The sequence below is a fragment of the Microtus oregoni genome, unplaced genomic scaffold (genome assembly GCF_018167655.1).
Source record: "Microtus oregoni isolate MIOR12 unplaced genomic scaffold, Mior012 000082F_ref0000272, whole genome shotgun sequence".
NCBI lineage: Eukaryota > Metazoa > Chordata > Mammalia > Rodentia > Cricetidae > Microtus > Microtus oregoni.
This window is the reverse complement of record NW_024544542.1, coordinates 5,987,098-6,000,179: the sequence shown is the minus strand read 5'-3', so window position 1 is coordinate 6,000,179 and position 13,082 is coordinate 5,987,098.

The window sequence follows — 13,082 nt, the reverse complement described above, 5'->3', positions numbered from 1 at the left end:
TATTGCATGAGTGTCTTCATCATTAATCAACACTGCCAAGAAACAAGAGACTTGAAGATGATGGATGCAAGAAGATTTATTTATGGATTTATTTATTTATAGTTTTGTGGTTTTGTTTAACCAGATCTAAAAGATGTATTGTCTTCCTTTTGCTTTCTTTGCTGCACAGTGTGGAATTTGGACTTGTGACTCATGGAAATTTATGTTTTTCTTTCTAGAATAGCTTTACAGTTTTTGGAAGAAATACTTTGTGTGATGTCAGCACAGTAACATTTACTGTAGTACATCCAGTTTCTTGAATTATGAACTGGATATCACATTCTGTAAAGAGCACCATTCATTGTTGTTCGAGACCACTTGTTGATTCCCAGCTGCTCAGCCCTGAATTAATCACTCAGGAATTGTATTAATTAAATCACTGCTTGACCTTTTAGCTCTAGATTCTTATCAGCAAGTATTTACATGTTAATTTAATGCATTTCTATTTATCTGTGTATCGCCATGAGGCTGTGATTTATTGGGTAAATTTCTGTCTGACTCCGTTGGGGCTCCATGACTTCTCATTGATTCTGCCTCCTTTCTCCCAGGATTCAGTTTAGTTTTACCCTCCTAGCTCTAGTCTACCCTATCAACATGTTAATGCAGTTTCTTTATTAACCAATGGTATTCACAACATACAAAGTGGGAATCCCACATCACCTCCTTTTTCTGTTTAAATAAAAAAGAAGGTTTTAACTTTAACATAGTAAAATCGCATATAACAAAACAGATATCAAGCAACAATTACAGTTCCATTATTTCTACCTACTTTATCTTTTATCATAACTAAAGACAACTATAACTATAAATTCTTCAGCTTCATCAAAGACTCTAGAAGGATATAATATTACCTAAGTAAACAGAAAGTACATTGTAAGCAACTTGCAAAACTTCAGAATTGACAGAGACATTTCACTTCCTGAAGAGTCAACCAAAGTTTTTCTATACTGTTGGGGCATCCATCTTTAGCCTACAGAACCATAGTATCTAGAAGACTTTCCTCAAAGCAGTAAATTTCAAAGAAAGTCCTGCCTATATTGGCAGTATGTCAGCCACTTTTTTCTGTGCCCTGCAGAATATCTAGCAGACTCTTTCATTAGGCAGGAATCCCGAAAGATCATGTCACCTTTAGGAAAGCTCAACAGTCATTTCTCTGTGGATCTTACATATCCAATTCATATAGCATAGCATCCAGTAATTCAGGCAAGAGCTGTTTCTTGTCCCAATGACTAGTGAACTACATAAGGAGCTTCTTTAATGCCCATCTTCCACTTGAAGTAATTGGTATTCTCATGAGCAGATGTGTCTCATTGTCATGAAAAGTCCTAAGTTTCCTAATTTCTTAAACATTTTAAATGTCATATTCTGTAGTCTTTGAAAGGTTTGAAGAATACCTATCCATCTGAAATACATCTTTGTACATCATGAAAATCTAACTAACATGACTGAAAACTCAACTATTATACATGATTACCTATTAACCTCTATTTCTTAATTAAACATTATATTTTTAAATGAGCTGTACAAACACAATACCTTAATCAAAAGCAGAAATACACAAATAACAAACTGACCTTAAAATTGTAACAATAAACCAAAATCCATACCAAAGAAAATCTCTCTAATATGTCCCCTATTAAATGTAAACAAATTTCCATAAACAACATTTGGGAATATGGATGTAGTTTTCTCCCAACTGCTTCTTGCTTATTGTGGGTTAAGTATTTGGGGGGTGGTTCACATGAACTATTGAGGGTCTTGGTCCATCAAACCACATTAGTATGGAAGTATTCAACAGATTCTCATCTTCTGTGGAAACAAAAGCAGAACCACCTTTTCCAAAACAAAAAAAAAAATCCTTAGGCCCAAATTTGAAAATCATGATACCTTTAGAACATATATGCTGGTTTAGTCTAGCAGCCCATACAATGAAATGTCTCTCTGTACTTACTTCCTTCACAGAAAAAAAAAAGTTAAAGAAAACCCAATAATATACATAATCCTGACTCTTTAAATTTTTCTCTTTACATGGTGGCTTAATTTTCTTTACTCTGTCTCTTTAAAGACTTTTTATAAAAATATTTTTTTCTTTTATAAGTATATACACTTTTTTTTCTCTCTCAAGCCTATGTACATTATCCAGCACTGTGATTTGTGTGATTTGTCTAGAGTTCTTCTATGTCAGAATCTGTCCTATTGCAAATATATAATCTTTTTCTGAATAGGATAACTTCTTAAAATGCTAAGCGCTTCATAAAACCCTAAGAGGCATCATTGCTAAGGGCAATACAGTCCTGTCTGCTTGCTCCACCCAGTCTGACATGGTAGAAGTCCATTCACTTCCTCTGACACTGCCTTGTGTGAGCTGTCCTCACTACCTCAACTCTGACAACCAATTGGCTGACGCTGCTACCAAGTAACTTGCAGCACACTGTCCACAAACCCCAGTTAAATGCTTGGCCTCTTGAAAGAGCCAGAGTTCATGCTGGCATTATGGCCCAGAAAAAAAACTGTTTCAAAGCTATGCTCTTTTCTTTTTCTGCTATCACTGAATCAGGAAAATTTCTCTTAGAGGGTCATGTCATGCTTAACTCTGTTTTTTTTTCTTTTTTTTTTCTTTGCTTGTTGTTGTTTTGATTTGCTTGCCTAGAATTTTTTTCCAAACTCTCTCAGGTTTTAAGTGTATTTTAGTTGACCGCATTGGAACACCAATTTGTAGTAGGAGGCAGCTTATTGGTTCCCATCTGCTCAGCTCCTAATAACCACACAGAATCTGTGTTAATTCAATCACAGCTTGGCCTTTTAGCTCTAGCTTCTTATTGGCTAGCTCTTATGTGTTAATTTATCCAATTTCTATTAATTTCTGCATTATAACAAGTTGTGATTTATTGGGTAAAGGTCTGTCTGGCTCCTTTGGTGCTACATGACTTCTCTCTGACTCTGCCTCCTTCCTCTCAGCATTCAGTTTAGTTTTCACCACCTAGCTCTATTCTGCCCTATCCATAGGCCAAGGCAGTTTCTTTATTAACCAACGGTTTTCACAACATACAAAGGGAAATCCCACATCATTTCATTACATAAATTCTATCACCTAAAATTTCAGAGACAAGTGAGAAAAGGGATTAAGATTATGATGGAAATACCCACTGAAACAACTTACTTGAGCTAAATGGAGCCCACCAACTCTGGTCTGACAACAGGGGAACCAGCATAGGTTCAAACTAAGCCTTCTGAATATAGGTATCAGTTGTATGGCTGGGGCAGACAGTGGGGCCACTGGCAGTGGTACCAGGATTTATCCCTATTGCTTGTATGAGTTTTTTCGAACCAATTCTCTTTGGAAGGATACCTTGCTCAGCCTAGATATAGTAGGGAGGGCCTTGTTCCTGCCTCAAAGCAATGTGCTTGACTTAGTTGACTCTCCATGGGAAGTATTACGCTCTCTGAAAATGAATGGGTGTTGGGTTGCAGGGGAAGGTGGAGAAAACAGGAGGCTGGGAGGGAGTGGGAATTGGGATTGGTATGTGAAATGAGAAGATGAATGTTATTTTTTAAAATAAATTAGAAAAAAGAAATCCTTTGTCAGTGTATGGTTAATCTTACTCAAAAATTTTTAGAACCTCTTAAAAATTCATTTTAGTTCTACTGGATTTCAGAGGAACAATTAAGAAGAAAGGCCTTCTCCCTGCTGGGTTTGTTATTGTTACTTTTTAATTTCCTCTAAATTTTAATTTAGAGTTTTATTAAAACATCAGATTGCTCTGTAACCTCATCAGTCAAAATTATAATGTGACAGGCAACATTTTGAAACATAGTAAAGACTATGGCATAACTAATTAGGAAAATTATATGCTTTAAGTGGACTCTAATATATTTTTATTTAAAAAATACTGCAAGAGCAGCCTAGAGTTTTCATTGAATACAAGCTTTTATTCCGGGTGCTTATTGTCACATTTTGAGGATGTATTAGCAAGTTGTGCTATTGGCCTTAGTTTTTTTAGTTTGAAATTGCAGACTTGTTATTAACTCATTTTGTAAGCAATCTTTTTACACCTGTAATACTGATAAACTTATGCACTGTATATTCTCAAAAGTTATTGATATTGCCCTCACTATTTCTAGTTTATAAACTAGAATCAGTATGATGACTAGCAGAGAAAATTATTTTATTCCATAGCATTTTTGATGAAAATAGAAAAGCACAGGAACTTAAGACAATTATTCTCAATCCACAAATCAAAAAATATGAATGCATATATATTTATAGTCTATACTATATAAGTCCATATTTTATATACATAATATATACTGTATACACTACATATGTTGAGAGAGAGAGAGAGAGAGAGAGAGAGAGAGAGAGAGAGAGAGATTGTGTGTGTGTGCATCCTTACAATTTCAAAAATTCTATTTTCAGGAAGTATTTTTTAATTTGTGTTTTCCTTGGGAATAATAATCCTCAGTTCATAGAACTCATTGACATTATTTCAGACTTGTCAATTATTTTCGGTGATATATAAAATATATAACCAAAATAAAATGTACCTGCAAGGGGATTACCTATTTCTCAGTAAGGGATTTGAAGTGTTTAATAGTGTGAACAATTCTGCAATCATTTATTATATTATTCACAAATCAAAGTTTAGAACATAAAAATTATGAGGAAATCAGAAAATATTTCTCTATTAATCAAGAATTTTGATTATATCTCAGTCAAAAATGAGAATGTTTTTATTCTTCAAGTCTGTCATCATTTAGTATAACAGTATAACTTAGGTGATTCTGGAATCTTGTGTTTTAGTAATTATTTGAAACGATAATTGGATAATCAACTGTCCACACTAAACCCTAAATATCTAAATTTGTTAAATAAGCACTCTGCCATTAATTTTGTAAATTATATTTGAAGCCAGCTATTGTCTATTTTAATACTGTAAAGTGCATGGGAGTTTTTTCATTATCAGTTTAGCATTTCTTGTGTCATGTTCACTAATAAAAATAGTCTGGCTAATGGGATAATAATTTGTGTTTATGTAATGCAGACTTCAGATTTTATGATAAGATAATGAAAGGTGATTTGTGTCAGGAGTCCAAATTCAGGTACATAATTACTGCTTTCATTTATCCCTAGCAGGCAATTTTGTCCAAGTATTTCTTCATGAGAAGGCATTTCAGTTGACACAATCACATTGAGAATTGTGGTTGTAGACCATGTTGGGGAGAAATTTATGTCTCACATTATCTCTACTAAAATACCCTTCAGCTCTGCATGAAAACCATTGACTATCAATTAATTTCAGGCGAAAAGCCCAATTTTTCCTAAGGTTTAGTCTCAGCATTCTACTTTACACCTGCAGTTTCACAGGCACAGAATTTAAACTCTCCTTTATTTGGCTGATTATTTTTAAATTTGGCTATATTTACCATGGTATAGAAATTAAATTGGTCATTTAATGGTGTTTCTGAGAAATTTTGGTCATACTGAAAATTTATAGTTACCATGTGTGAAGTAAAAGACATGTACTTGGTCCATCTAGATGGGAAAAGATATGAAATAAGATTTAGAAATTACATTTCTAAAATAAGAATTATTATTGCCCAGTGCTTTCAATCCTCTTCACAACCATAAAGAGACGTGTACATAACCTATCAAATTTCCTTTTATAGCTCTTGACTTCAGATACATATAGTTTATATAATTTCATTTATATCCATATTTATGTATACAGACAAATACAAACCAACACACACACACACACACACACACATATATATATGTATATTTGTTGATATTTATTTCACATGTTCTACTTTCTTCATAGAATAAATAAATAAATTGCTCTTTAATAGCTAAATAATCTTTGACTTGAATTTATATTATGCAAAGTTGTACAGGGGACAATATAGTGCTATGGCAAATGCACTTTGCAACACTTTATTCTTAGGTAATTTCATGTGTATTTGTTCTAAAATATATTTCAGAAATTGTGTCTGTTTAGTGTATGAATGTGGCAAAATATTCACTGCCATATAGAACAACCTACAGTTCAAAAAGTGCCTCCTCAGCTTTGCAAAAGTTCCCAGTCACATGTACTGGACATATGCATTATAAAAAATTCTCATTTAATTTCCATTTTCAGTTTCTTCTTTGGAAAAGACTCTTGTTAGATTTTTTGTTCTTTGTTTATTTTTAGTTTTTCTGTAAGCATTCAGTTAGCATAAAATTAAATCTTAGAGAACCCTCGCCCCTTTCTGCCTCCCTTCCCTCTTGGGGTGCTGAGGCCGAATCCCTAGGGCAACCTCGTGGGCGGGAACTCCTTTGTGTCAATAGCCTGCCTGCAGCAAGCAAGGTAGGCACTTTGTTTACGAGCTACCTAACCAGCACAGAGATCTGATCTTGGCACCAGAAGAGCCATCATTGGAGTGAGTTTGGGACCTATGGCAGCAGCCAGGGACAGGGAACTCAGACTTTCCTCATCCTCCCTATACTTCCTGGGCTTCCTGCTGGGCCTATACTCCCAGCATATTGCCCCTCTCTTCCTACCCCACCAAGCTTGCATCCAGAACCCTCCCCCCTTTCTGCCTCCCTTCCCACTTGGGGCACTGGGGCCGAATCCCTAGGGCAACCTAGCAGGTGGGAGCTACTTTGTTTCAATAGCCTTCCTGCAGCAAGCAAGGTAGGCACTTTGTTTACAAGCTACCCAACCAGGACAGAGATCTGATCTCAGCACCAGGAGAGACATCACTCGAGCAGCAGGAGAGCCATCACTGGAGAGTGCCATCACTGGGAAGGTACAACAGTAGGCAAGGAGACCTGATCCTGTAAAAGAAGATACATAGGGAAACATTTGGAGGAAGAGATGGGCAGGCGCCAATACAAGAATTCACCCAACAATCTGAAGAACAACATGAAACCACCAGAACCAAGCGACCTCACAACAGGAGGACAAGAACACCTTAATCAAGAAGAAGTAGAAAAAATTGACTTTATGAAAGAGATTGATGCCCTTAAACAGCATGTAAAAAATGCCCTTATAGAAATGGATGAGAAGTAAAACAGAAAGTTTGAAGAATTGGATAAATCAGTGAATAATATCCTAGGAAACCAAGGAAAAACAATCAAACAGATAATGGAAACAGTTCAAAACTTGAAAACTGAAATGGAGGCAAAGAAGAAAACACAAACAGAGGGCCAGCTGGACATGGAAAATCTAGGTAAACAAATAGAGACTACAAAAACAAAATTAACCAGCAGAATACAAGAGATAGAAGAAAGAATCTCAGATTCTGAAGATAACACAGAGAAAATAAATGCACTGATCAAAGATAACAGCAAGTCCAACAAACTCTCAACACAAAACATTCAGGAAATTTGGGACAAAAAGAAAAAGACCAAACCTAAGAATAATAGGAGTAGAAGAAGGAGAAGAAGTGCAGCTCAATGGTCCAGAAAATATATTTAATAAAATTATAGAAGAAAACTTTCCCAACCTAAAGAAAGATGTACCTATGAAGGTTCAAGAAGCGTACAGAACACCGAATAGGCTGGATCAAAAAAAAAATCCCCTCGCCATATAATAATCAAAATACAAAGCATACAGAATAAAGAAAGAATATTAAGAGCTGCAAAGGAAAAGGGCCAAGTTACTTATAAAGGTAAACCTATCAGACTTACACCTGACTTTTCTATGGAAACCATGAAAGCCAGAAGGTCCTGGATAAATGTACTGCAAAAACTAAAAGACCATGGATGCAAGCCCAGACTACTATACCCAGCCAAGCTTTCGTTCAAAATAAATAGAGAAAACAAAATTTTTCAGGACAAAAACAAATTTAAACAATACGTAGCCACAAATCCAGCCTTACAAAAAGTAAAAGAAGGAAAATCACTAACCAAGGAGTCCAACAATGACCACAATAACTAAGACATCTAGAGACCCTTCACCAACACAACTCAAAGAAGGGAAACACACAAACTCTACTATTAAAAAAGTGACCGGAGTTAACAACCATTGGTCATTGATATCACTTAATGTCAATGGAATCAACTCACCTATAAAAAGGCACAGGCTAAGAGATTGGATACAAAAACAGGATCCAAAATTCTGCTGTTTACAAGAAACACCACTCAACCACAAAGACAGGCATCTACTCAGAATAAAGGCCTGGGAAAAGGCTTATCAAGGAAATGGACCTAAGAAACAAGCAGGTGTGGCCATACTAATTACTAACAAAGTTGACTTCAAACTTAAATCAATCAGAAGAGATGGAGAAGGGCATTGTATACTCATAACAGAAACAATTCATAAGGATGAAGTCTCAATCCTGAATATATGCCCCTAATATAAAAGAACCCACGTACATAAAAGAAACATTACTAAAACTCAAGGCAGCAATTAAACCACACACCAATAGTAGGAGACTTTAACACTCCCCACTCACCAATGGACTGGTCAATAAGATAGAAACCTAACAGAGAAATTAGAGAATTAATGGAGGTAATGGTCAATTGGACTTAACAGACATCTATAGAATATTCCACCCAAATAGGAAAGAATATACCTTCTTCTCTGCAGCTCATGGAACCTTCTCGAAAATTGACCAAATACTCAGTAACAAAGCAAACTTACACATTTACAAAAAAATATTAGTAACCACCTGTGTCTTATCAGATCACCATGGATTAACCACAAAAAGACTCAACCTTGAAAGAGAATTCAACAACAATGCTACCCCCAGAAAGCCTATAAACTCATGGAAACTGAACAGTCAACTACTGAACCATACCTGCATTAAGGAAGAAATAAAGAAAGAAGTTAAAGTCTTCCTTGAATTCAATGAAAATAAAGAAACATGCTCAAACTTATGGGACACTATGAAAGCAGTCCTAAGAGGAAAGTTCATAGCACTAAGTGCCCACTTAAAGAAAACAGAGAAAGCACATATTGGAGACTTAACAGCCCACCTGAAAGCTCTAGAAAAAAAAAAAAGAAGCAGACTCTCCTAGGAGGAGTAGAAGACTGGAAATAATCAAACTGAGGGTGGAGATCAACAAAGTAGAAACACAGAAAACAATCCAAAGAATCAATGAAACAAGATGCTGGTTACTGGAAAAACTCAACAAGATTGATTAACCCCTATCCAAACTAATAAAACGGCAGAGAGAGAATATGCAAATTAAAAAGATCAGAAATGAAAGGGGGACATAACCATAGACACAGAGGAAATTCAGAGAATCATTAGATCTTACTACAAAACCCTGTATCCCACAAAACTGGAAAATGTAAAAGAAATGGACACTTTTTCGATAAATACCATATACCAAAGTTAAACCAGGACCAGGAGAACAATCTAAATAGACCTGTTAGTCGCGAAGAATTAGAAGCAGTTATGAAAAACCTTCCTACCAAAAAAAGCCCAGGACCAGATGGTTTCAATGCGGAATTCTACCAGAACTTCCAAGAAGACCTAATGTCTATACTCCTTAATGTATTTCACAATATAGAAACAGAAGAGTCATTACCAAATTCCTTTTATGAAGCTACAGTTACTCAGATACCAAAACCACACAAAGACTTAACCAGGAAAGAGAATTACAGGCCAATCTCACTCATGAACATTGACACAAAAATCCTCAACAAAATACTGGCAAACCGAATCCAAGAACACATTAGAAAAATTATCCATTATGATCAAGTAGGCTTCATCCCAGAGATGCAGGGCTGGGTCAACATACGAAAATCTATCAATGTAATCCATCATATAAAAAAACTGAAAGAAAAAATCATATGATCATTTCATTAGATGTTGAAAAAGCATTTGACAAATTTCAACATCCCTTTATGATAAAAGTCTTGGAGAGATTAGGGATACAAGGGTCATACCTAAATATAATAAAAGCTATACACAGCAAGCTGACAGCTAACATCAAATTAAATGGAGAGAAACTCAAAGCCATCCCGCTAAACTCAGGAACACGAGATGGCTGTCCACTCTCGCCATACCTCTTCAATATAGTGCTTGAATTTCTAGCAATAGCAATAAGACAACATAAGGGGATCAAGGGGATTCGAATTGGAAAGGAAGATGTTAAACTTTCGTTATTTGCAGATGATATGATAGTCTACATAAGCGACCCCCAAAACTACACCAAAGAACTTTTACAACTGATAAACACCTTTAGTAATGTGGCAGGATACAAGATCAACCCCAAAAAATCAGTCACTCTCTTATACACAAAGGATATGGAAGCAGAGAGGGAAATCACCTTTCACAATAGCTTCACCTTTCACAATAGCCACAAACAGCATAAAATATCTTGGGGTAACTCTAACCAAGGAAGTGAAAGATCTATTTGACAAGAACTTTAAGGCATTGAAGAAAGAAACTGAGGAGTATACCAGAAAATGGAAGGACCTCCCTTTCTCTTGGATTGGGAGGATCAACATAGTAAAAATGGCAATTCTACCAAAGGCAAATTATAGATTCAATGCAGTCCCTGTCAAGGTCCCATCAAATTTCTTCACAGATCTTGAGAGGACAATAATCAACTTTATATGCAAAAACAAAAAACCCAGGATAGCCAAAACAATCCTATACAATAAAGGATCTTCTGGAGGCATTACAATCCCTGACTTCAAACTCTATTACAGAGCTACAGTAATGAAAACAGTGTGGTACTGGCATAAAAACAGAGAAGTCGACCTATGGAATCATAGAGAAGACCGAATTTTAGCCCACAAACCTATGATCACCTCATTTTCAATAAAGGAGCTAAAAGTATACAATGGAAGAAAGAAAGCATCTTCAACAAATGGTGCTGGCACAACTGGATGTCAACCTGTAGAAGAATGAAAATAGACCCATAACTATCACTATGCAGAAAACTCAAGTCCAAATGGATCAAAGACCTCAATATCAGTTTGAACACACTGAACCTGATTGCAGACAAAGTGGGAAGTAGCTACAACAGATGGGCAAAGGAGATCATTTCCTAGGTATAACCACAGTAGCACAGACATTAAGGGCAACATTGAATAAATGGGACCTATTGAAACTGAGAAGCTTCTGTAAAGCAAAGGACACTGTCACTAAGACAGAAAGGCAACCCACTGACTGGGAGAAGATCTTCACCAACCCCGCAACAGACAAAGGTCTGATCTCCAAAATATATAGAGAACTCAAGAAACTGACTTTAAAATGCTAATTAACCCAATTAAAAAATGGGGCACTGAACTGAACAGAGAATTCTCAACAGAAGAAGTTCAAATGGCCAAAAGACACTTAAGTCATGCTCAACCTCCTTAGTGATCAGGGAAATGCAAATCACAACAACTTTGAGATATCATCTTACACCTGTCAGAATGGCTAAAATAAAAAACTCCAATGATAGCCTTTGCTGGAGAGGCTGTGGAGGAAGGGGTACCCTCATCCATTGCTGGAGGGAATGCAATCTTGTGCAACCACTTTGGAAATCAGTGTTTCGTTTTCTCAGGAAATTCAGGATCAACCTACCCCTGGACCCAGCAATACCACTCTTGGGAATATACCCAAGAGATGTCCTATCATATGACAAAAGCATTTGTTCAACTATGTTCATAGCAGTATTATTTGTAATAGCCAGAACCTGGAAACAACCTAGATGCCCTTCAATGGAAGAATGGATGAGGAAAGTATGGAATATATACACATTAGAGTACTACGCTGTGGTAAAAAACAATGACTTCTTGAATTTTGCATGCAAATGGATGGAAATAGAAAATACAATCCTGAGTGAGGTAACCCTGACCCAAAATGATGAACATGGGATATACTCACTCATAATTCGTTTCTAGCCATAAATAAAGGTCACGGAGTCTATAATTGGTGAACCTAAATAAGCTAAATAAGAAGGTGAACCCAAGGAAAAACATATAGTTATCCTCTTGGCTATGGGAAGTAGACAAAATTACAAGGGAGAAAATTGTGATCTTGGGGGTGGAGTGGGATGGGAGTAAGGGGAGATGGGGAGAGAAAAGGGAGAAAGGGAGGATGGGGGCAACTTGGGGAAACAGGAGAATAGGGATAAAGGAAGGTTGGATAGGGGAGCTAGGAAGCACAATTCTTAGTTAAGGGAGCCACTGTAGGGTTGGCAAGAGACTTGAACCTAGAGTGGCTCCCAGGAGCCCAAGGCAATGTCCCCAGTTAGTTCAGCTGAGGTTTGGGTACCTGAAATGACCCTATCCTATAGCAATACTGATGAATATCTTGCATATCAGCATAGAACCTTCATCTGGTGATGGATGGAGATAGAGTCAGAGACCCACACTTGAGCACTGGACTGAGCTCCCAAGGTCCCAATGAGGAGCGAAAGAAGGGAGAAGATGAGCAAGGAAGTCAGGACCACGATGGGTCACCCAACCACTGAGACAGTGGGGTTTATCTATTGGGAGCTCACCAAGGCCAGCTGGACTGTGACTTAAAAAGCATGGGATAAAACCGGACTGTCTGAACATTGTGAAAAATGAGGGCTGATGAGAAGCAAGGACAATGGCACAGGATTTTGATCCTACTTCATGTTCTGGCTTTGTGGGAGCCTAGCCAGTTTGGATGTTCACCTTCTTAGACATGGACAGAGCGGGGAGGACTTTGGACTTTCCACAGGGCAGGGAATCCCGACTGCTCTTTGGACTGGAGAGGGAGGGAGAGAGGAGTTATGGGAGGGGGAGAAGGGTGGAAGGAGTGGGAGCAAAATGGGAGGCTGGGAGGAGGCGGAAAGTTTTTTTTTCCCTTTTCTCAATAAAACAAATTAAATCTTAGCGTTTATTTCTCAACCTCTACATGTTCTTCAATCTCTCCGAAAATTTCCCTTGTACACTGATGTTAATTTTTCTCCTGCTTTCATGTGAGTTTACATAACAGATTCAAACTGATAGCCGTCAGCTTGGACTCCCACACCTCAGGTGCATATTTTAATGGCATATTTCCTTTATATTTTCCGCACTCACCATTTCTGTCTGCTCTGCCTCTATATTGTTATAAATTTTTGCATTGTAACTCTTTTC